Here is a 22,833-nt window from a genome sequence, read left to right on the forward strand (position 1 = left end):
TCTTCTGCAAGTGTTTGGTTATGTAGTTCTCTCTCTCTCTCTGCTGCATTGATTTAAAGGCACAAAATACAATACAACAAAGCACAACACACAAGGCACTGAACACAAATGTATTCATGATGCTAATAACCCCAAATAAATGTGACCACCAGATCAAGGAGAATTAGGGGATAAGGAAGAAAGAAGAGAAAAAGAAAAAAAAAGAGAAAAAGAAAAGAAAAGGAGTGCAAAAATGAAGTTGGGAAAAGGAAAGACAAAAAAAAGTAAGAGAAAGGAAAAAAGAGAATGAAATAGAAGAGGGGAAGAAACTATTTATATGGGGAGAAAACTCCAATAGAATAGCCACTAATCCCAACCAATTCCAGCAACAGATCCCTAGAGATGAATGCAAACTACAAACAACAACTAATATCAAGCAAGGCGAGGGAAAAACAGAAGCAAAAAAAAAAATAACAAGGGGAAATAAAAGGCAACAGATAAATAAAAAGAAAAAACAAAACAATCTCACAAACAAGCATAAAAAAAACCAATATACTCAACAATCAACCAAACAACAACAAGATGACAGAGAAAAAAAAATTGGATAGTGAAGAAAAAGAAGAGAGAGGTGTATATGGATTTAGAGCAGGGGATTGGAAATTAGATATATAAGTAGGGTGAAATTTTAATAGGGGGTAAAAAGAAGGAATAGGGAAAATCTAAAGCAGGAATAGGGTAAGAGAAACAGGACAACAAAAAGGGAAAAGTGAGGAAGAGAGTTTTGGCGTAAAGGTAAAGTTGATGTAGCGTAAAATGGTGCTAAAGGAAAGTTGAAAATAGAATGTAGAACACCAATCTCAAAATAAAATATAGAGAAAATAAAATGACAGTATAAAAAAAGGTAAAATGGTTGTAGTAATAATACTGGTTAAAAATAAAAATGTAGTAATTAAAAAGGTAAAATCAGGTGATGAAAAAAGATAAAAAATTAGTTTCTTGAATAAAAGGTGAAAAAAAAAATGTGTACTAGTGAAGGTCCTTCAACTCCTCTACTCTTCTGTTTGGGACACCTTAGTCCTGTCAGGTATTCAGGAGAATGTTGAAGTTCCCTGCAATACGCTGTTCCTCCGTGTTGTAAACCACAATCCTGATTTTAAAGCAGGCTGTATTTGTTTCCCAGACTGCCTTTATGTGTGTTTACAGAAAAGTCAGTTTGTGGTTCAGCCCCTGGGTGGCAGTGTTTCTGGATTGACGTCCAAAGCTATAAGTCCTCTCTAGCCAGTGCTTTGGTTTTGTTTTCCCTATTGCACTTACTACTGGTTTGGGAGAGTCGACTGCCCCAGAACTGGTTCTTTGATCCTTAATCCCCGCTGTGATTCCCAGGTTCCACAAAAACAACTTTCCCCTGCAGTCTCTGTGAGTGACCCCAATTAGGTGATCCTATGTATTGGGTTTAATAATCAAACACAAAGATTTAAGGGGGAGAGAGAGAGAGAGAAAAAAAAGAGCCTGAGAAGGTGCACAAACTGGCAGCCCTCCACCATCCAGCTCTGTGCACAGTCTCTTCCGCACGTCCTCTCTCCCCTGGCACTAAGCAGCCGGCACATTGGCAAAATCTGAGGCGGCATTTTTGCACCCAGTCCAGGTATGGACTTATTTTTAGAGTTCCCTTCTGCCAGCAGTCCTGAGGGACCCCGTCCTCATTTACTGATCACGCTAACCCCAATGGCCATGGACTTTGTGAGGCACAGAGTACCCCCATGCATGTTCCTCTCTCCAACCTGGATTGCAAACTGCACCTTTAGGTGAAATCTGACCTTTCCATGAGGAGGAGCAGAGCTTGTCTGAGTCCACGTAGTTGTGCTTCTTGAGGTGATCCCTGGATGCGGTGGTTGCAGGGTCTCTGGATGTATACGCTTCCGATATCCGCCACTCAAGATGGCATGGTCTCCATGGCTGAGCTGGCCGCTCCGGGAGAGATTTCTTCAGCAGTGGAGGCTGCCAGGTTAGGGGAGCCCAATCTGGCAGTCTCCAAAAGTCCCCTTTCTCCTGGAGTCCTCTGTATTTCCCGGCTGCATACTGTCTCCCAGCTGAATCTCTTTTGCCAATTTGGGCTAGATGGTATTGGTTTCAGCTGCTCACCCTATCTTCTCCAGGACAAGGCACGGGACACGTCTGTCTATACTGCCGCCATTTTAGATCTCCCCAACCCAGTGAATCTTGAGACGGATGTATCTCAATTTTGTTGATATACTGCACCCGCAATTAACAAGCTCAGTGTTCCGCCTGGAAATGCTCACTGAATCCAAGTCTGGGCCTGCAGGGGGCTCTGGGTTTCCAGCATCCCTTCTTCATCCACCCTGCCATAGAAAAAGTCCAATCTTATCTCCAACAAGGCCAGAAATAGGGCCAGTGTCCAGACATTTTACACGATGCCCAAGATCAGTCTGTATTAAAGCTCAATTCTCAGCTGTGTTCCCACTGCCTGGCGTTGCTGTATCCAGTACCCAGGCACAGCTTGGAGCCTGCTTGAAGTACACTTGGCTACTGGCTATTAGGCCCACATGGTTGGTATGGATAGAAAATGCACAAATGAAAGGGGAAAGTGTATGTTCCCTCATTGTCATTTTGATTTACATCTCTCGGATGATTAGTGACTATGAGCATGTTTTCATATGTCTCTCAGCCTTATGTATGTTCTCTTTCAAAAAGTGTCTATTTAGGTCTGTTGCCCACTTCTTGATTGGGTTGTTTAGCTTCCTTTTGTTAAGTTGTATGAGTTCCCTGTAAATGTTGGAGATTAAACCTTTATCAGAGATATCATTGGCAAATATGTTCTCCAAATTCAGTGGGTTTTCTTATTGTTTTGTTGATGGTTTCTTTGGCTGTGCAGAAGCTTTTTATTTTGAAATACTCCCATTTGTTTATTTTCTCTTTAGTTTCCATTGCCCTAGGACAGTGATGGCGAACCTTTTGAGCTCAGCATGTCAGCATTTTGAAAAACCCTAACTTAACTCTGGTGCCATGTCACATATAGAAATTTTTTGATATTTGCAACCATAGTAAAACAAAGACTTATATTTTTGATATTAATTTTATATATTTAAATGCCATTTAACAAATAAAAATCAACCACAAAAATGAGTTTGCGTGTCACCTCTGAGATGTGTGTCATAGGTTCACCATCACTGCCCTAGGAGCTGTGTCAGTGAAGAAATTGCTTTGGCATATATCTGAGATTTTGCTACTTGAGGGTTCCTCTAATATTTTTTATGGTTTCCTGTCTTATGTTTAAGTCCTTTATCAATTTTGAGTTTATTTTTCTGTATGGTGTAAGTTGGTAGTCTAGTTTAATTTTTGCATGTGTCTGACCAAATTTCTCAGCACCATTTATTGAAGAGACTGTCTTGACTCTATTGTATGTTCTTGCCTCCGTTGTCAAATATTAATTAAGGATAGTGGTTTGGGTCGATTTCTGGGTTCTCTCTTCTATTCCATTGGTCTATATGTCTGTTCTTCTGCCAGTACCAGGCTATTTTGAGAACAGTGGCTTTGTAATACAGCTTGGTATCTGGTATTGAGATCCATCCTACTTTGTTCTTCTTTCTCAGGATCGCACAGCTATTCAGGTTTTTTTGTTTTGTTTTGTTTTTTGTTTTTTTTTTTTTATTCCAGTTGAATTTTTGGAGAGTTCTTTCTAGGTCTATGAAATATGCTGTTGGTATTTTAATGGGAGTGCATTGAATCTATAGATTGCTTTGGGTAGTATGGACATTTTGATGATGTTGATTCTACCAATCCATGAACACGGTATGTTCTTCCATTTGTTTATGTCTTCCTCAATTTCTTTTTTCAATGTCCTGTAGTTTTCTGAGTAGAGGTCTTTTACCTCCTTAGTAAGATTTACTAATAGGTATCTTACTTTATTTGATGCAATGGTAAATGGGATTGTTTTTGTAATTTCTCTTTCTGTAAGTTCACTGTTGGCTAATAAAAATGCCATAGATTTCTTGGCATTAATTTTGTATCCTACTACATTGACAAATTCATTTATTAGATCTAATAATTTTTTGATGGAGTCTTTAGGGTTTTCTAAGTACAGTATCAAGTCATCTGCAAATAATGACAATTTTACTTCTTCTTTTCCAATTTGGATGCCTTTTATTTCTTCTTGTCTTATCGCTTTGGCTAGCACTTCCAGTACTATGTCAGACAGGAGTGGTCAATGTGGGCTTCCCTGTCTTGTTCCTATTCTTAAGGGAAATGGTTTTTGTTTTTGCCCATTGAGTATGATGTTGGCTGTATGTTTGTCATCTAAGGCTTTGATTATGTTGAGGTATGATCCCTCTATTCCCACTTTGCTGAGAGTTTTTATCAAGAAAGGGTGTTGGACTTTGTCAAATGCCTTTTCTGCATAAATTGATGTGATTATGTGATTTTTGTCTCTCAACTTGTTTATGTGATGTATCACATATATTGATTTGCGGATATTGTATCAGCCTTGCATTCCTGGAATAAATCCCACTTGGTCATGGTGTATGATCTTTCTAATGTAATGCTGGATCCAGTTTGCTTGAATTTTGTTGAGGATTTTAGCATCAATTTTCATCAGGGATATTTTGCCTGTAATTCTCTTTCTTTTTGTTGTCTTTATCTGGCGTTGGTATTAGGGTAATGCTAGAAAGAGCTTGGAAGTATTCTTTGCTCTTGAATTATTTGGAATAGTCTTAGAAGGATTGGCTGTTGTTCTTCTTTGAATGTTTGGTAAAACTCCCCTGTGAAGCCATCTGGTCCATGGCTTTTGTTTGCTGGAAGCTTTTTGATTACTGTTTCAATTTCATCAGTAGTTATTGGCTTATTCAGGTTTTTTAATTCTTCCTGATTGAGTTTTGGAAGCATGTATTTTTCTAGGAATGTGTCCATTTCATTGAGGTTGTCCAGTTTGTTGGAGTAGAGTTGTTTGTAGTATTTTTTGACAATCCTTTGTATATCAGTAGGGTCTGTTGTTACTTCACCTCTTTCATTTCTGATTTTGTTTATTTGGGTCCTTTCTCTTTGTTGTTTGGTGAGCCTTGTTAGAGGTTCATTAATTTTGTTCATCCTTTCAAAGAACCATCTCTTGGTTTCATTGATCTTTTATATTGCTTTTTTGGTCTCTATGGCATTTATTTATGCTCTAATCTTTATTATTTCCTTCCTTCTGGATACTGTGGGCTTTTCTTGTTGCCCTCTTTCTAACTCTTTGAGTTGTATGGTTAGATCATTTATTCCCAGTTTTTCTTGTTTTTTGAGGTAGGCTTGTAGAGCTATGAACTTCTCTCTCAGGACTGCTTTCATTGTGTCCCATAGATTTTGGATTGTTGTGTTTTCATTGTTATTTGTTTACAGGATGCTGTTTATTTCTTCTTTGATCTCTCTGGTAACCCAGTCATTGTTTAATAGCATGCTATTTAGCCTCAAGTGTTTGATTTTTTCCATTGTTTTTATTGTAGTTGATTTCTAGTTTTATGCCATTGTGATCTGAGAAGATGCTTGTTATAATTGCTATTATCTTTAATTTGAAGAGACCTTGCCTTTGTTCTAATATATAGTCTATCTTTTAAAATGTCCCATGTGCACTGGAGAAGAATGTATATTCTGTAGCTTTGGGGTGAAATATTCTGAAGATGTCAATTACGTCCATCTGATCTAGTGAGCCATTTAGGATTGCTCTTTCTTTGCTGATTTTTTGTTTAGAGGATATATCCAGTGGTGTCAGTGGCTATTAAAGTCCTCTACTATGACTGTATTGCTATCAATCTCTCCCTTGATATGCTGTGGAAGATTTCTTATGTATTTGGGTGCTCCTGTATTGTGTGCATATATGTTTACCAGAGTCATATCTTCTTGTTCAATTGTTCCATTTAGTATTATGCAATGGCCTTCCTTATCTCTTCTTATAGCCTTTGCTTTGAGGTCTATTTTATCAGATATAAGTATTGCAACCCCAGCTTTTTTCTCATTTCCATTTGCCTGTAAATTTTTTTTTCCATCCCTTCACTCTCAGTCTGTGTGAATCCTTTGTTCTGAGGTGGGTCTCTTGCAGACAGCAAATATATGGGTCATGTTTTCTTATCCATTCAGCTACCCTGTGTCTTTTGATTGGAGCATTTAATCCATTTACATTTAATGTTATTATTGAAAAGTACTTGTTTGTGGTCATTTTTATTCTTTTTTGTGTTTCCTCTTATCTTTCTGTTTCTTCTTTTTACAGCAGTACCTTTAGCATTTCTTTCATTTCTGGCTTAGTGGTAATAATCTCTCAGCCTTTTTTTTGTCTGTGAAGCTCCTGATTCCACCTTCAATTTTGAATGATAGCCTTGCTGGGTGTAGTATTCTTGAATTCATTCTCTTGCTTTGCGTTACTTTTTATATTTCATTCCATTCCCTTCTTGCCTGGTGTGTTTCTGTTGAGAAGTCAGCTGATATTCTAATAGGAGATCCCTTGTAGGTAACTTTCTGTCTCTCTCTGGCAGCCTTTAAGTTTCTTACTTTGTCGTTGGTGTTTGCCAATTTAATTATGATGTGTCTTGGTGTTGGTCTTTTGGGGTACATCTTGTTTGGCACTCTATGTGCTTCTTGGACTTGTGTAGTTTTTTCCTTGCCATTATCAGGGAAGTTTTCTGTCATTATTTCTTCAAACAGGTTTTCTATTCCTTGCTTCTCCTCCTCTCCTTCTAGTACCCCTATTAAGCGAATGTTGTTTCATTTTGTTTTGTCCCAAAGCTCCCTTAGGCTCTCCTCTTGCTTTTTAAGTTTTTGTTCCAGTTGCTCCTGTGTTTGTGTGTTTTTTCCTACTTTGTTTTCTAATTCACTGATGTGGTACTCAGCCTCTTCTAGTCTGATGTTTAAGCCTTCCATTGTGTTCTTTATTGCAGCTATGTCGTTCTTCATTTCCTCTTGGTTCCTTTTCATGTTGGTGACATTCTCATTCAGCTCCTTATAATTCTCATTGAGTTGTGTGTATTTGTCATCCAGCCTTTTGAGCATCCTTATAACCATTACTCGGAATTCTTTCTCTGATAAGTTGCTAGCCTCAATTTCATTTAACTCCCTTTCTGGTGAATCATCTTATTCTTTCCTTTGTGGATTGCTTTTTTGTCTTCCCATGTTTTTCTGTAATGATTTAATTGTAGCTCCGATTGCTTTGCTACCCAGTTTCTTTTGGGTATGGTGCTACTGGTGTGATCTCTCAGGTCTCCTGGACTTGGTAGTCTAGTATAGCTCCCTACTTGAGCTATTGGGTTCTCTTGATGTAGTCCTGCAAGCTGGAATGGCGCAACTGAGGTGTCTAGAAGTCAGCAGCCATGGAGGGGGTGTCCCAATTTTTGCTGTCTTGTGCCCTTGGTTGAAATCACACATGCCCAGCGGCGACTCACATTGGCACCCAGGAACTCTCTGTTGGGGTGGTGGGGCTCAGGAGACCTGCGTTCTGGAAAAGCATGACTGTGGTGTCCAGAGTTCTGTAGTTGTGGGGTGGGCAGACTCAGCTTTTGCTGCTGCCCTCGTGGTTGGATACACATGATCCCAGTGGCAGTTCATAAGGGCACCTGTGGTGTGTTTGCCAGCAGGGTGTATTGACACACTCTGAAGGGCCCTGGCACTAAAGCCACTGGATTGCAGTGTCTGTGGGCAGGTATCCCAGAAGAGGGAATTCAGCATTCCTACAGTTCAGCAGTGCACCCTTGTTTGTTTAAGTGCCTGTCCCGCAGGACTTACCAGGAGGCCCCAGGGCTTCCAGTGGAACAGGGGTCTTGGGAGACCTGCGTGCTGAAAAAGCATGCAACTGTAGTGTCCAGAGTTCTGCAGCTGTGTGGTGGGGAAACTCATTTTTTGCTGATGCACCTGTGGTGGATAGGCACGAGTCCCCGGTGGTGGCACACAGGAGCACCTGCTTTGAGTTTGCTAGCGCAGTTGCACTGAAGCACTCTGAAGGGCCCTGTCACACTTAATCAAGGTGTCTTTGGGAAGGTATTCAGGGTGGGTGAATTCATAATTTCTACTGCCCTGGGGAGTGCGTCCCTATTTGTCCAAGATCGGACCTAGCAGAGGCTCACTGCAGCTACCCAAAGTGCCCAGTGAATAGATGGGCTTAGGGGGAATGAGCAACTATGGCAGTGCCTTTGCCAGGTGCTGAGCTCTGATGCACTCTGAGGGACCCTGGCACTGAAGGCCCTGGCTCTTAAGGTGCACAGCTGGGTGTGTGGGGGCTGTTATTCAAGCAGAGGGAATTCAGAATTTCTACTGGGGGGCAGTGCACCTGTATCTGTACAAAATCACTCCCAGGTGGGGCTCACAGTGACTCATAAGGGAAGTCTATGGAGTGGTGTGCCTCGGAGATCTGTGCACTGGAGACACATTAATGCAATGTTGGAGGTCTGCTGCTGGGGAGGGGGAGGCTGCACTTACTGCTGCGGGCACAGTGCTCTTTTGGAGGTGGAGATCTCAGGGTCTGGGAGACTGTGGGTGGGGCTGCAGGATTTTTGCTGGAGTGGCTGCTGGTTTGCAGGCAGTGTCCAAGGGCTGTCTGTGTGGTGGTGCTGATGAGTTCCTAGAAGAGGTCACTCTCTCCTTTAGATGGCATGGGCTGCGTGCCGGAGTCCCACAGTCTGGGGAGTGCCCACAGCGGTGGTAGTCTCTCCCTGTCCCAGAGAGTCTGGTCTTCCAGCCTCTACTGCTCCTGCCAGATTTAACTGTCCCTCACTCACTGACACACACAACACACACATCCACACACTCTCTTTTCATCCCCTCACTCACTCACTTCCTATCCCTTCACTTCCGTCTGGCCAGCCGCCATCTTCCATCCCTCTCAACTATTTTGTTTGTTTGTTTACTTGCTGAGTAGTATTCCATTGCATGAATATAACACACTTTGTTTACTCATTCACCTATTGAAGGATTTCTTGATTCTTTTCATTTGAATTATGAATGAAAATGCCATGTATGTTTGCTTTCAGGGATTTTCTGTGGACATAAGTTTTCAATTCACTTGGGTAGATACCTAAAGATGAAATTTCTGGGTCACATGATAAGTATAAATTTAAATTTATAAGAACCTGCCAAACTATTTTCAAAGGTAGCTGTATAATTTTACATTGCCACTGCAATAAATTAAAGTTCCTATTGTTGTCCATAATTGCTATAACTTTGATCTTGCAAGGTTTTTTCCTTTTTTTATTTTACTACTATAGGACCGGTGCACAAAATTTGTGCTCTTAGGGGGAAGGGTTTCCCCAGCCTGGCCTGTGCACTCTTATAGTGCAGGAACCCCATGATTGATCTCCCCAAAAAGGTAGGCCCTGTTCACCCATCCTGGGTTCCTGAATGGATTTCTCCAAAGAAGTAGGCCAGAGCAGGGGTTACCGCCCTTGGCATCACCTTGCAGAGCTGCCAGGACCTGCCCCTACTGCTTTGCATGGAGCCACAAGACCCCTGGTGTCACCGCACGGTGCCTCCACACTGTGCACGTAGTGTCAAGTCCCCGCCCACCCATGCCCGCCTCACTGAACACACAGCCCTGCCCACCTGCACTTGCCCATGCCCGCTGAGCATGCAGCCTCCTGGTGATGGATTGTTATGGCATGAGGGCATCATGGCGTGAGGGTGTGATGACCACATAGGCTTTTATTAGTGTAGATTCTTTACACTTGTGTAGTGCTATCTCATTATGGTTTTATTTTAATTTATAATTTACTGGTGACTATTATGATATTGATCATCTTTTAATATGCTTTCATATATGTTCTTTGGTGAAGTATCTGTTCAGATTATTTATCATTTTATATATTTTGTTGTATTATTGCTTGTTGAATTTTAAGTGTTATTTATTGGATATGTGATTTGCATTTCTCTTAGTCTGTCTGCTGCCTTTTCATTCCCCTAAGTGTCTTTTCTAGAGCAAATAATTTTAATTTTTATAAAGTCCAATTCAACTTTTTTTTAAGTATAATACCTTGCATTTTATTTTTTAGCTTTATTGAGATGTAATTGACAAATAATTTTTAGTATATTTATGGTATAAAATGTGATATATATATATATATATATATATATATATATATATATATATAATATATATATATTAGAGGCCTGGTGCACAAAAATTTGTGCACTTGGGGGGTGGTGCCTCAGCCCAGTCTGTGCCTTCTCACAGTCTGGGACCCCTCAGGGGATGTCCACCTGCTGGCTTAGGCCCGCTCCCCAGGGGATTGGTCCTAAGCTGGCAGTCAGACATCCCTCTGGCAGCCCAGGGCCCTTGGAGGATGTCCACTTGCCAGGGGGAGCAGGCTTAAGCTGCAGTCGGACATCCTTTGCGCTCCTGAGGAGGCAGGAGAGGCTCCCCCCACCACTGCTGTACTGGCAACCATCAGCCTGGCTTGTGGCTGAACAGATCTCCCCTTGTGGGAGCACACAGACCACCAGGGAGCATCTCCTGCATTAAGTGTCTGCCCCCTGGTGGTCATTGTGTGTCATAGTGACCAGTCATTCCCAGTAATTCTGCTGTTAGGGTCAATTTGCATATTACCTTTTCATTATATATGATAGAGGCCCGGTGATTGGGTGGGTGCCAGCTAGTTTGTCCTGAAGGGTGTCCCGTATCAGGGTTGGGGTCCCGCTGGTGTGCCTGGCCAGCCTGGGTGAGGGGCTGAGGGCCATTTTCAGGCTGCCCACAGCCCTTTCAGGGTGATGGGGTCCTGATGGGGTGCCTGGCCAGCCTGGGTGAGGGGCTGTGGGCCATTTTTAGGCTGGCCACCCCCCGTCCTGCAGACCCAGGCTTCCAGCCTCTTCTTTTTTTCTTTTTTTTTTTTTTAGCGCCTCCTTGAGCAGAGGATAGGGTGGGCTCGAAGCAGGTATCTGGGATTTATTTATCTTCTATAATTGAAACTTTGTAGCCTTGAGCAGAGCCCAGGGTTGGCCAGGGCAGACAGGAAGCTTGGCTTCCTCCATTGCTGAGGGCAAGCCAAGCCTCCTTCTCGCTCCAGCTCTGTGGTTGCCGCCATCTTAGTTGGGTTAATTTGCATACTCGCTCCTGATTGGCTGGTAGGCTTGGCTTGTGGGGGTAGTGGAGTGGTGGAGTAATGATTTATTTGCATGTTTCTCTTTTATTAATATATATATTAATTATATATATATATATATATATATATATATATATATAGTGTGTGTGTGTGTGTGTGTGTGTGAAATACTGCAACAGTCAAGTTATTTTACATACCTATCATATTATATAGTAATCATTTTTGTTCATGCCGAGCATAGTTAATAACTACTCTCTTAGCAACTTTCAAGTATGCAAGGTAGGCTGGAGTTACTATTTACTGTGGTCACCATGCTGTACATTAAATTTCCAAAACTTATTCATCCTATATAAGTGAAACTTTGTACCCTTTGACCAACATCTTCCAATTTCCCCAACTCTCACAGCCCTTGGCAGCCATCATTCTATTCTCTTTTTTTATGAGATTAACATTTTTAGATACTATATATATAAAAGATATCATGCAGTGCATAAGTGTTCCTTTTTGTTCACAGCCCCATCAATACTTGTTATCTCTTTTCTTTTTTTAATCCTTACTGGAATCTATTTTGCCATTAATTTTTAGAGAGAGTGGAAGGAAGGGAGAAGTGGGAGAGAGAGGAAAACATCAAATGGTTGCCCTCCACATCTGCCCCTGCTGGGGATATGGATCAAACTTGCAATCAAGGTACATGTCCCTGACTGGGAACTGAACCCAAGACCCTTCAGTTTGTGAGCCAGCACTCTAACCACTGAGAAAACTAGCCATGAATATTTTCTCTTTTAAATGATAGCCTTTCTAATGTGTGTAGTGATAATGCCTTTGGTTTTGATTCACTTCCCTGAAAATCAGTAATGTTAAGCACTTTTTAATATAGCTTTGGCCATTTGTTTATCTTTATTTATAAATATATTTTTATTGAGAAACAGGAAGAGAGAGGGCTAGAGAGATAGAAACATCAATGAGAGATGAGTTTCAAAGATAGTGATGTAAGTAAACACGGGTACTCGCCGCCTCCCACAACCACATCATAATTACAACTAAAAGACAGAACAACCATCATTCACAACCACCTGAAATCTGGCTAAATGGAAGTCTACAACTAGAGAAGTAAAGAAGAAAGTACATTGAGACTGGTAGGAGGGGCAGAGGCATGGAATGGGTTGGACCAACACCCATGTGTGTCACTTTTTTTTAATCAGGAGGGATATCTTCACTGCCAGGCCTCCCACGAGGAGCAAGCAGTCCCAGTCCCACACCAGACCCCCAGCCCAGGGATCTAGAGCTAAGAAGATAAGTTTCCCTCACTTTGGACTGTAAAAACCAATGGGGATTGTGCATGGGTGCCCTACAGGCTGCTGGAGACCTGTATGATTACTCTTTTTTTTTATTTTATTGCTTAAAGTATTACAAAAGGTATTACATATGTATCCATTTTATCCCCCCGCCCTAGACAGTCCCCTAGCCTCCCCTATACCCCAGTGTCTTATGTCCATTGGTTATGCTTATATGCATGCATACAAGTCCTTTAGTTGATCTCTTACCCCCCTACCTCCTGCCCCCCAGGCCGGGGTAGATACAGAGGCAGAGCTGCCTCAAACAGATTGTATGATTACTCTTAAATAGCCAGCACACAAACCTGCTTGTACTTAAGAGGACTGGGTTCCAGCACAGAGGTGGCAGCTTTGGGGTATCCAGGGACATATAGGTAGAGGGACTGTCTGGCATCAATTAAAAACTCAGGGGTGGCTTTCTCTCAGACAAGAGTGCTCATAAGGGTCATTGTTCCTATTCTAGGACCTTCCCTGTCACAGGGCTGATTGTCAGCCATATCTGTGTTTCCATCAGCATGGCTCCACTGTTCACTCTGCCTTGGTGATTCTCTGAGATCCCCGCCCTATCCAATTTGCACCCCATCCAAGCTGTTTGTAGCAGCTTTTCCATATGAAAGTCCTGTCTTGACTCAGGTTCCAGACTTTCCAAAAATCTCTCAAACAAATAGCAGTTGGAATTAGCATGTCCCATCCCTATTAATAAGAGGCACAAGCCCCAGGAGTAACTCCAGCCTACCTTGCTTCACATCTGGGCCTTTCCTGGGCACTTCCAAACACAATTCAAGTAGCAGCCTTCAGTAGATTGCTCTGTAGCTCCTGATGTAGTTTACTTTGCACCTCCCCAGAGGCTACAGAACCAGTGCACCAAGTGGCCAGCTTAAGGCCTTACCAGATTACAACACTATACATCCACAAGTGACATACTCAAGGGGAAGACTCAGTGAGCACCAAAGCCCCACTGAAGCAAGTCCTGCTCCATAGGGGTGTCTTCTGCACAGCAGCTCTTACAATGTAGTCACAGCTGGTCCTCATAGACAATTGGCCTGGAGGTCAACTCTTCGTAGTGATGCCCACAGCAATCAGAACTCAACTAAAATAAGACTGTGCACACAGCCCACACAGGGGTTCACCTAGAATGTCCAATTCAGGTGACTGGAGAGGCTGAGCCATGGCCCTACAGAACACCTACTACACAAGGCCAATCTACCAATTCCAGGAGACATAGCAGTTCTACCTAATACATAGAAATAAACACAGGGAAGCAACCAAACTGTGGAGATAAAGAAACATGTAACAAATGAAGGAACAGAAGAAATCTCCAGAAAACTAACTAAATTAAATAAAAGCAAGCTACTAAATACAGAGTTCAAAACAATGGTTATAAGGTTGCTCAAGAATCTTAATGAGACTTTCAAAAGGCTTAGTGAGGCTTTCAAGGATTTTACTGAGAATTACAAAGACATGAAAAATGACCAGTCAGAAATTTAGCATACACTAAGTGAAATAAAGAATAATTTATAGGGATTCAACAGTAGAGGATTCTGAGAATCAAATAAACAATGTGGAATATGAGGAAACAATAAACCCAATCAGAATAGCAACAACAAAAAAATCCATAAATATGATGATAGTGTAAGGAGTCTTTGGGACAACTTCAAGAGTATCAGCATTCATATTATGGGGGTGCCAGAAGGAGAAGAGACAGAAAAGTTATTGAAAACCTATCCTATATAATAAGAAGCTAATATGCAAATTGACCAAACAGTGGAACGAAAGGGTTGCTATAACGTGCACTGACCACAAGGGGGCAGACACTCAATTCAGGATCTGCCCTCTGGTCCGCCGTGTGCTCCCACAGAGAGAGCGTCGATAAGCCAGAAGCTGGGCTCATGGTTGGTGAGCACAGTGACAGTGGTGGGAGCCTCTCCGCCTCTGGAGAAGTGCTAAGGATGTCTGATTGACAGCTTAGGCCTGCTCAGCCAACAGTTGGACATCCCCAGAGGGCTCCCAGACTGTGAGAGGGTGCAGGCTGGGTGAGGGACCCCCCCCCATGGGTGCAGATATTTTGTGCAACAGGCCTCTAGATTTAAGAAATAATGACATAAAACTACCCCTACTGGGTGAAAAAAAAAATAGACTTACAAGTTCAGGAAGCACAAAGAGTCCCAAACAAGATGAACCCAAAAAGGCCCACACCAAGACACATCACAATTAAATGCCAAGGGTTAAAAACAAAGAGAGAATCTTAAAAGCAACAAGAGAAAAGTAGTCAGTTACATTCAAGGAAGCATCCATATGACTGTTAGCTGAATTCTCTACAGAAACTCTTCAGGACAGAAGGGAGTGGCAAGAAATATTCAAAATGATAAATAGTAAAGACCTACAACCAAGATTACTCTACTCAGGAAAAATATCATTTAGAATTGAAGGTTAGATAAAGAGCTTCACAGACAAGAAAAAAAAATAGCTAAAGGAATTCATAACCACCAAACCACTATTACATGAAATGTTGAAGGGTATTCTTTAAGAAGATAGGTGAAGGAGAAGGAGAAGGAAAAGGAGAAGGAGAAGGAGAAGAAGAAGAAGAAGAAGAAGAAGAAGAAGAAGAAGAAGAAGGAGGAGGAGGAGGAGGAGGAGGAGGAGGAGGAGGAGGAGGAGGAGGAGGAGGAGGAGGAGAAGAAGAAGAAAGAAGAAGACCAAAAATATGAACAATAAAATGGCAATAAATACATATCTATCAACAATTGAATATAAACATCAAAATAAACAAACAAGGTATCTAATGAACAAAGTAAACTTATTAATAAAATAGAACCAGGGGCATGGAAAAATGGAATAGACTGACAAATCACAGTGGAAAGTGGGGAGGGGAGCTGGAAGAAATTAACCAAAAACCTTATATGCATATATTCATTACCTATGGACACAGACAATAGGGTGGTTAAGGCATGAGGTGGGGTGAGAACCAGATGGAAGGGTTAATGGGGGGAAAAAGGATCACCTTTAATACTCACAAATATATATATATACTAGAGGCCCAGTGCACAAAAATTTGTGCACTCAGGGGTGAGAGGGTCCCTCAGCCTGGCCTGTGCCCTCTTGCAGTCTGGGACCCTTCGGGAGATAAAGACCTGCTGGCTTAGGCCTGCTCCCGGGTGGCAGAGGGCAGGCCCAACCCCTAGGTGCAGCCCCTGGTCGGGCTCAGAGCAGGGCCAATTGGGGATTTGGGGCTCCGCCGCCTGTCATGCACAGAGCAGGGTGGATCGGGAGGTTGTGATGCCACCCTCAGTCATGTGCAGGGTAGGACCGATTGGGGGGTTGGGGCACCCCCCCCTGTCACTCTCAAGGCAGGGTCGATGGGGAGGTTGCAGCGCCACCCCCTGTCACGCACAGAGCAGGGCCAATCAGGGGGTTGGGGCTCTGTACCCTGTCACGCACAGAGCAGGGCCCATCGGGGGGGTGGTGCTCCGTACCCTGTCATGCACAGAGCAGGGCAGATCAGGGGGTTGGCGTGCCACCCTCTATCACCCACAGAGCAGGGCCGATCAGGGGGTTGGGGCACAGCCACTGTCACACTCAGGGCAGGGCCGATGGGGAGGTTATGGCTCTACCCCATCACACACAGAGCAGGGCCCATGGCTTGGGGGTTGGGGCGCCGCACCCTGTCACACACAGAGCTGCAGGGTGATCAGGGGGTTGGGGCGCTTTCCCCTGTCATGAACAGAGCAGGGCGGATAGGGAGGTTGTGGCCCTGCTCCCTGTCACACACAGAGCCGCAGGGTGATCAGGGGGTTTGGGCGCTGCCCCCTATCACACTGATCCCAGTGCTGGGAGGCCTTGTGGCTGTGCTGATCCTGGTGCTGGGAGGCATATTACCCTTTTACTATATAGGATAGAGGCCTGGTACATGGGTGGGGGCTGGCTGGTTTGCCCTGAAGGGTGTCCTGGATCAGGGTGGGGGTCCCCACTGGGGTGCCTGGCCAGCCTGGGTGAGGGGATGATGGCTGTTTGCAGCTGGTCACACACCCTTCAGGGTGGGGATCCCCACTGGGGTGCCTGGCCAGTCTGGGTGAGGGGTTGAGGGCTGGTTTCAGGCTCATGGGTGACTGAAGCTCCCAACTGCTCCTTTTTTTCTTTTTTTTTTATTCTGGGCCAGCTTTAGCTCTGGCTCCAGCTCTGAGGCCTCCGCTGCTGAAAGCAGGTATCTGGTTTGTTTGGTTTCTATAATCGAAACTGTATCAACTCCACCTCTGAGATCCCAGTGGGCTGAAAGCAGGTTTCTGGGGTTTTGTTAACTTCTATATTTGTAACTATGTTTCAAACTTCAAACTCAGAGGCCGGCAAGGCAGGTGGGGAACGTTGGAGTCTCCGTCACTGAAGCAAGCAAGCCTCATGTTAGTTTCAAGCTGCCTGGCTGTCAGCTGCCATCTTGGCTGGCAGTTAATTTGCATATCTTGCTGATTAGCCAATGTGAAGGGTAGTGGATGTATGGTAATTACCATGTTTCTCTTTTATTAGATAGGATATTCTCCTTGGATGAGGATTAACAAAAAAAAGAAAGAAAAATTGATAAAAGAGGAACATCATGGATCAGAAGCCTCCTGCATGCCCCATTTTGGGGATCAAGCCCACAACCTGGGCATTTGGACAAATTTTGGGGTAGTCTAATTAAATAAACTTTTAAAAATCTTTATTGTTGAATGTATTACAGATGTCCCATTTTTTCCCTATTCTCATTTTTAAATCTGGTTCTTTAATTTTTTGCCATTGAGTTGTTTGAGTCCCTTATAGATTTTGGATATTAACCCCTTATCACATATAAGGCTTACAAATATTTTCTCTCATTCTATAGATTATTTCTTTATTACTCTTTTTGCATTTATTTTAGGAATTCTGGGGTAATTTTATGTTTAAATCTCATTGCTAAACTCAAGATAATGAAGATTGTCTCCTGAGCTTTCTTCTAAAATATATTTTTTTCTTTTAGTTTTATTTTACATTTTGGTATATGATATATTTTTAGTTAATTTTTGAATAATGTATCAACTATATTTTGAAATTTAATTTTTAAAGATCAACTAATTAATCTAACAATATTTCTTGGAAAAACAATGTTTTCTCCACACCCAAACTGAACTGCAATTGGAGAAAAAAAATTAAAAGACAAGAGGAGAGAGTAGAAAAAAGATGGTGATCAGCAAGAAGGTAGGGAGGGAGAGAGTGTGAGAGAGTGAGGGAGTGATAGGGGAGTGTGTGGTGTGTGTGTTTTTGAGCTAGGGACAGACCCTGCAGGTCTTCCAAGGGGATGGTTAACTGGGCAGTCTTAGACAGCAAAACTCCTCTGCCACTGTGGACACTTCGGGGGCAACCAGCATGGGCACAGAACTTGAAAAAAAGAACTGGTTGAGACTAGGATCCTAACCTCACCCCACCCAATCTTGTCTCAGACACAAACCAGTAACCTACAGCCACTAGGGACAAAGACCCAAGATCACAGCTGCAGCCCCAGAGACACCATGAATCCAGACATTCCGTCAGCATATTTCTGTGAGTCACAGAGCCCATCCCCCTCCCCGCAGGCTAACTGCAGCACCATAGGAACTGCTAGACCCACTCTGTGCATGCAGGCCTCCTGCCCACACAGGGCAGCTCCACTACTGGAAATTGAGCCTGGGTGCGCAGACACTGGGAGGCTGTTTTCTTCTGCCCACACAGGGCAGCTCCGCTACCTGAATTTGAACCTGGGCACGCAGACACTGGGAATCTTTCCTGCAGTGTGCAATTGTGCAACCAGACCCCACGCCCAATCAGGCAACTGTGCTACATGAATTTAAGCCTGGGCGTGCAGACAATGGGAGGCTGTTGCCTGCAGGGCGCACTTGTGTGACCAGACCCCACACTCACACAGGGCAGGAGCATCACCTGACTTTGATCCTGAGCAAGTGCACATGAAAGTCTGTTTTCTGCAGCATAGGAATGGACCTCCTGCTAACAGGGAGACTGTGAAACCTGGTCCCCAAGCAGATCAGGGACCCTGATTCTCCACCTAGAGGCAGCACTGAACATCAGTGACTTGACTCTGTTTATTATTGAGCGTGCATGGGATTCCTGACTCACAATGCATGCATACTAGGAGCCAGCGACTCCAATTCTTGGTGCATGTGCACACAGGGACCATGATTCTCAGTGCAAGGCTGCACCAAGCGACAGAGACTCTGATACTTGATTCTTGGCATGGGCACAGGGGGGACTCTGACTCCTGGTGAGTGCTAGGAAACTCTGATTTTAGGCACACACAAGTGGGGTGTCTTTTTCAGCACGGTGCAGGTGGGATCCCTAAATCTATGTGCACACACAAGGCTGCACTGAGCACTGGTGATTCTGATCCCAGGCAAGTGTGGCTCTCACCAACCCAAAACAGTCACACGTGTAGGTGTTGGAGGTCTTCAGTGACACTTGGGTGGTGTGAAGCTACCACGGAACATGGCCCAGGCTCCTGCAACTCAGCATTTGAACCTTCTGGTGATAGAATGGGGAGACTACGAAACAATCCCCAGAGGAAAGAAAAAATGGAATCACCAAGAATTGAAATAAGTGAAACAGAGGCATGCAGCATGACAGAAAAAGAATTCAGAGTAATGGTTGTACAGTTCTTACACTGGATGGATGAGAAAATCAACAACCTATGTAAAAATAAGGAAGAAATGAAAAGTGATATAGCTATAATAAAAAAGACCATGGATGGTTTCAACAGTAGACTAGAAGAAGCACAGGACAGAATTAGTGAGTTAGAAGATAAGGTAGAGAAACAAGCACAATCTAAACAGATAACTGGAGAAAAAAATTAAAAAGGAGGAGAAGAGCATAAGGGAGCTTAGGGACAACATAAAAAAGTAACATATGTATAATAGGGCTGCCAGAAGGATAAGAAGAGCAGCAAAGATTAGAAAATATATTTGAAGAAATAATGACAGAAAACTTCCCTGATATGGCGGGGGGTGGGGGGGTGGGGGGAGTTACATAAGTACAGAGAGTCCCAAGCAAGATGGATCCCAAAAGACCCACAACAAGACACATCATAATTACAATGGCAAATGTTAACGACAAAGAGAGAATCTTAAAGGTTGCAAGAGAGAGATAGAGTTATCTACAAAGGATTCCCCATCAGATTACCAAATCATTTCTCAACAGAAACCCATCAAGCCAGAAGGGTATGGGAGGAGGTATACAAACTGATGCAAAGCAAAGGACTGAATCCAAGAATACCCTATCCAGCAAGACTATCAATCAAAATTGAAGGGGAAATCAGGAGCTTTGCAGACAAAAAATGGCTAACGGAGTTTATCACTACCAAGCCATAAATGCAAGAAATGTTAAAGGGAACGCTGTAAAAAGAAGAAACAGAAAGGGGAAGGAACACAGGCATAAAGTACAGAAATGGCTACAAACAAGTACCTATCAATAATAACATTAAATGTAAATGGATTAAATACTCCAATCAAAAGACATCAATCTAGTGACTGAATGAATGAGAAAACATGACCCCTATATATGCTGTCTACAGGAGACCCACCTCAGAACAAGAGACTCACACCAACTTAATGTGACAGGATGGAAACATATCTATCAAGCAAATGGAAATGAAAAAGAAAAGAAAAGAAAATCTGGGGTGGCAATTCTTATATCTGACAAAATAGACCTCATGGTGAATACCATAACAAGAGACAAGAAGGGTCACTTCATAATTCTAAAGCGATCGATACAACAAGAAGATATAACTTTGGTAAACATTTATGCACTCAAAGCAGGAGCACTCACATACATAAAAAAACTTCTGCAAGATATCCAGGGGAGAAGTTGACAGCAACACAATCATAGTAGGAGAATTTAATACCCCATTAACATCACTGGATAACTCGTCAAGACAAAAAAATTAGCAAAGCAACATCAATCTTAAAAAACTGACTAGATCAGATCGAATTAATCGACATCTTTAGAATTTTCTACCCCAAAACTACAGAATATACATTCTTCTCAAGTGCACCTGAGACATTTTTAAAAATAGACCACATATTGGGACACAGGCAAAGTCTCTCCAAATTCAAGAGAATTGAAAGCATATCAAGAATCTTCTCAGATCACAATAGCATAAAATTAGAGATCAACTACAGTAAAAACAATCACAAAAATTCAAACACTTGGAGGCTGAATAGCATACTATTAAACATGAGTTGATTACCACAGAGATCAAAGAAGAAATAAACAAACACCCTGGAAACAAGTGATAATGAAAACACAAAATCCAAAATCTTTGGGACACAGTGAAAGCATCCTGAGAGTGAAGTTCATAGTGTTACAGGCCTGCCTCAAAAAACAAGAAAAACTTGTAATAAACCAACTAACTCAGAAATTTGAAGAATTATACAGAGACCAACAAGAAAAGCTCAGAGTGAGCAGAAGGAAGGAGATACTAAATATCAGAGCAGAAATAAATGACATAGAGACAAAAAATACAAAGGATCAATAAAACCAAGAGCTGGTTCTTTGGAAGGCTAAACAAGATTGAAGAAACTCTAGCCAGGCTTACCAAGAAACAAAGAGAGAGTACTGAAATTAAAAAAAAAAAAACCCACAAAACAAAACAAAAAAAACAACAAATCAAAAATGAAAGAGGCAAAAATAACAACAGATCCCACAGAAATACAAAGGATTGTTAATACTATGAACAACTCTATTTCAACAAACTAGATATTCTGGAGGAAATGGACATATTCCTAGAAAAATACAACCTCGAAAACTCAATCAGGAAAAATAAAAAAAATCCGAATAACCTGCTAAATATGGAGGAAATTGAAGCAGTCATCCGATGGCTTCATAGGGGAGTTATACCAAACATTCAAAGAACTAACACCTATCCTCCTCAGACGACTTCAAAAAATGCAAAAACAAGGACAACTTCCAAGCTTAGTCTATAAAACCAGCATTACCCTAATCCCAAAACCAGATAAAGACAACATGAAGAAAGATTATTACAGGCCAATATCCCTCATGAACTTACATGCTAAAATCCTCAACAAAATTCTAGAAAATTGGATCCAGCATTACATTAGAAAGATCATACACCATGACCAATTGGGACTTATACCGGGATTGCAAGGATGGTACAATATCCACAAATCAATAAACGTGATACATCACATAAACAAATTGATAGGTAAAACCATAGTCATATCAATTGATGCAGAAAAAGCATTTGACAAAATCCAACACCGTTTCTTGATAAAAAACCCTCAGGAAAGTGGGAAGAGGGAACATACGTCAACATAATAAAAGTCTTATATCTGAAACTTACAGCCAACATCATACTCAATGGGAAAAACTAAACTCATTTCCCCTAAGAACAGGAAAAAGACAGGGATGCCCACTTTCACCATTCCTGTTCAATATAGTACTGGAAGTGGTAGCCATAGAGATCAGACAAGAAGAAGAAATAAAAGGCATCCAAATTGGAAAAAAAGAAGTAAAAGTGTCCTTATCCGCAGATGATATGATTCTGCACATAGAAAACCATAAAGATTCCATCAAAATTATTAGAAATAATAAATTCGGCAATGTAGCAGGATACAAAATTAACACCAATAAATCTATGGCATTTCTATACACCAATAGTGAACATACAGAAAGAGAGATTAAAGAATCGATCCCATTTACCATTGCACCAAAAAATTAAGATACTTAGGAATAAACTTAACTAAGGTGGTAAAAAACCGGTACTCAGAAAACAACAGTTCACAGAAAACAGAGAGAGAGAGAGAGAGGAAGATATAAACAGATGGAAGAACATACCTTGTTCATGGATTGGTAGAATCAACATCATCAAGATGTCCATAGTATCCAAAGCAATCTATACATTCAATGAAATTCTCATTAAAATACCAACAGCATATTTCACAGACCTAGAATGAACTCTCTAAAAAATCATCTGAAATAAAAAAAAGACCCCGGTTACCTGAAGCAATCTTGAGAAAGAAGAACAGAGTAGGAGGGATCTCAAAACCAGATGTCAAATTCTATTACAAAGCCACTGTTCTCAAAGCAGCCTGGTACTGGCACAAGAACAGAGATAAGGACCAATAGAATACAATGGAGAACCCAGAAATTGACCCAAACCAATATGCTCAATTAATATTTGACAAAGGAGGCAAGAGCATACAATGGAATCAAGACAATCTCTTCAATAAATGATGTTTGAAAAATTGGACAGATACAAAAAAAATAAATGAAACCTGACAACCAACTTACACCACACACAAATATAAACTCAAAATGGATAAAGGACTTAAACATAAGATGTGAAACCACAAAAATATTAGAGGAATCCACAGGCAGCAAAATCTCAGACATATGCTGAAGCAATTTCTTCACAGATACAGCTCCTAGGGCAATGGAAACTAAAGAGA

This window comes from Myotis daubentonii, chromosome X (assembly GCF_963259705.1).
Source record: "Myotis daubentonii chromosome X, mMyoDau2.1, whole genome shotgun sequence".
NCBI classification, from domain to species: Eukaryota; Metazoa; Chordata; class Mammalia; order Chiroptera; family Vespertilionidae; genus Myotis; species Myotis daubentonii.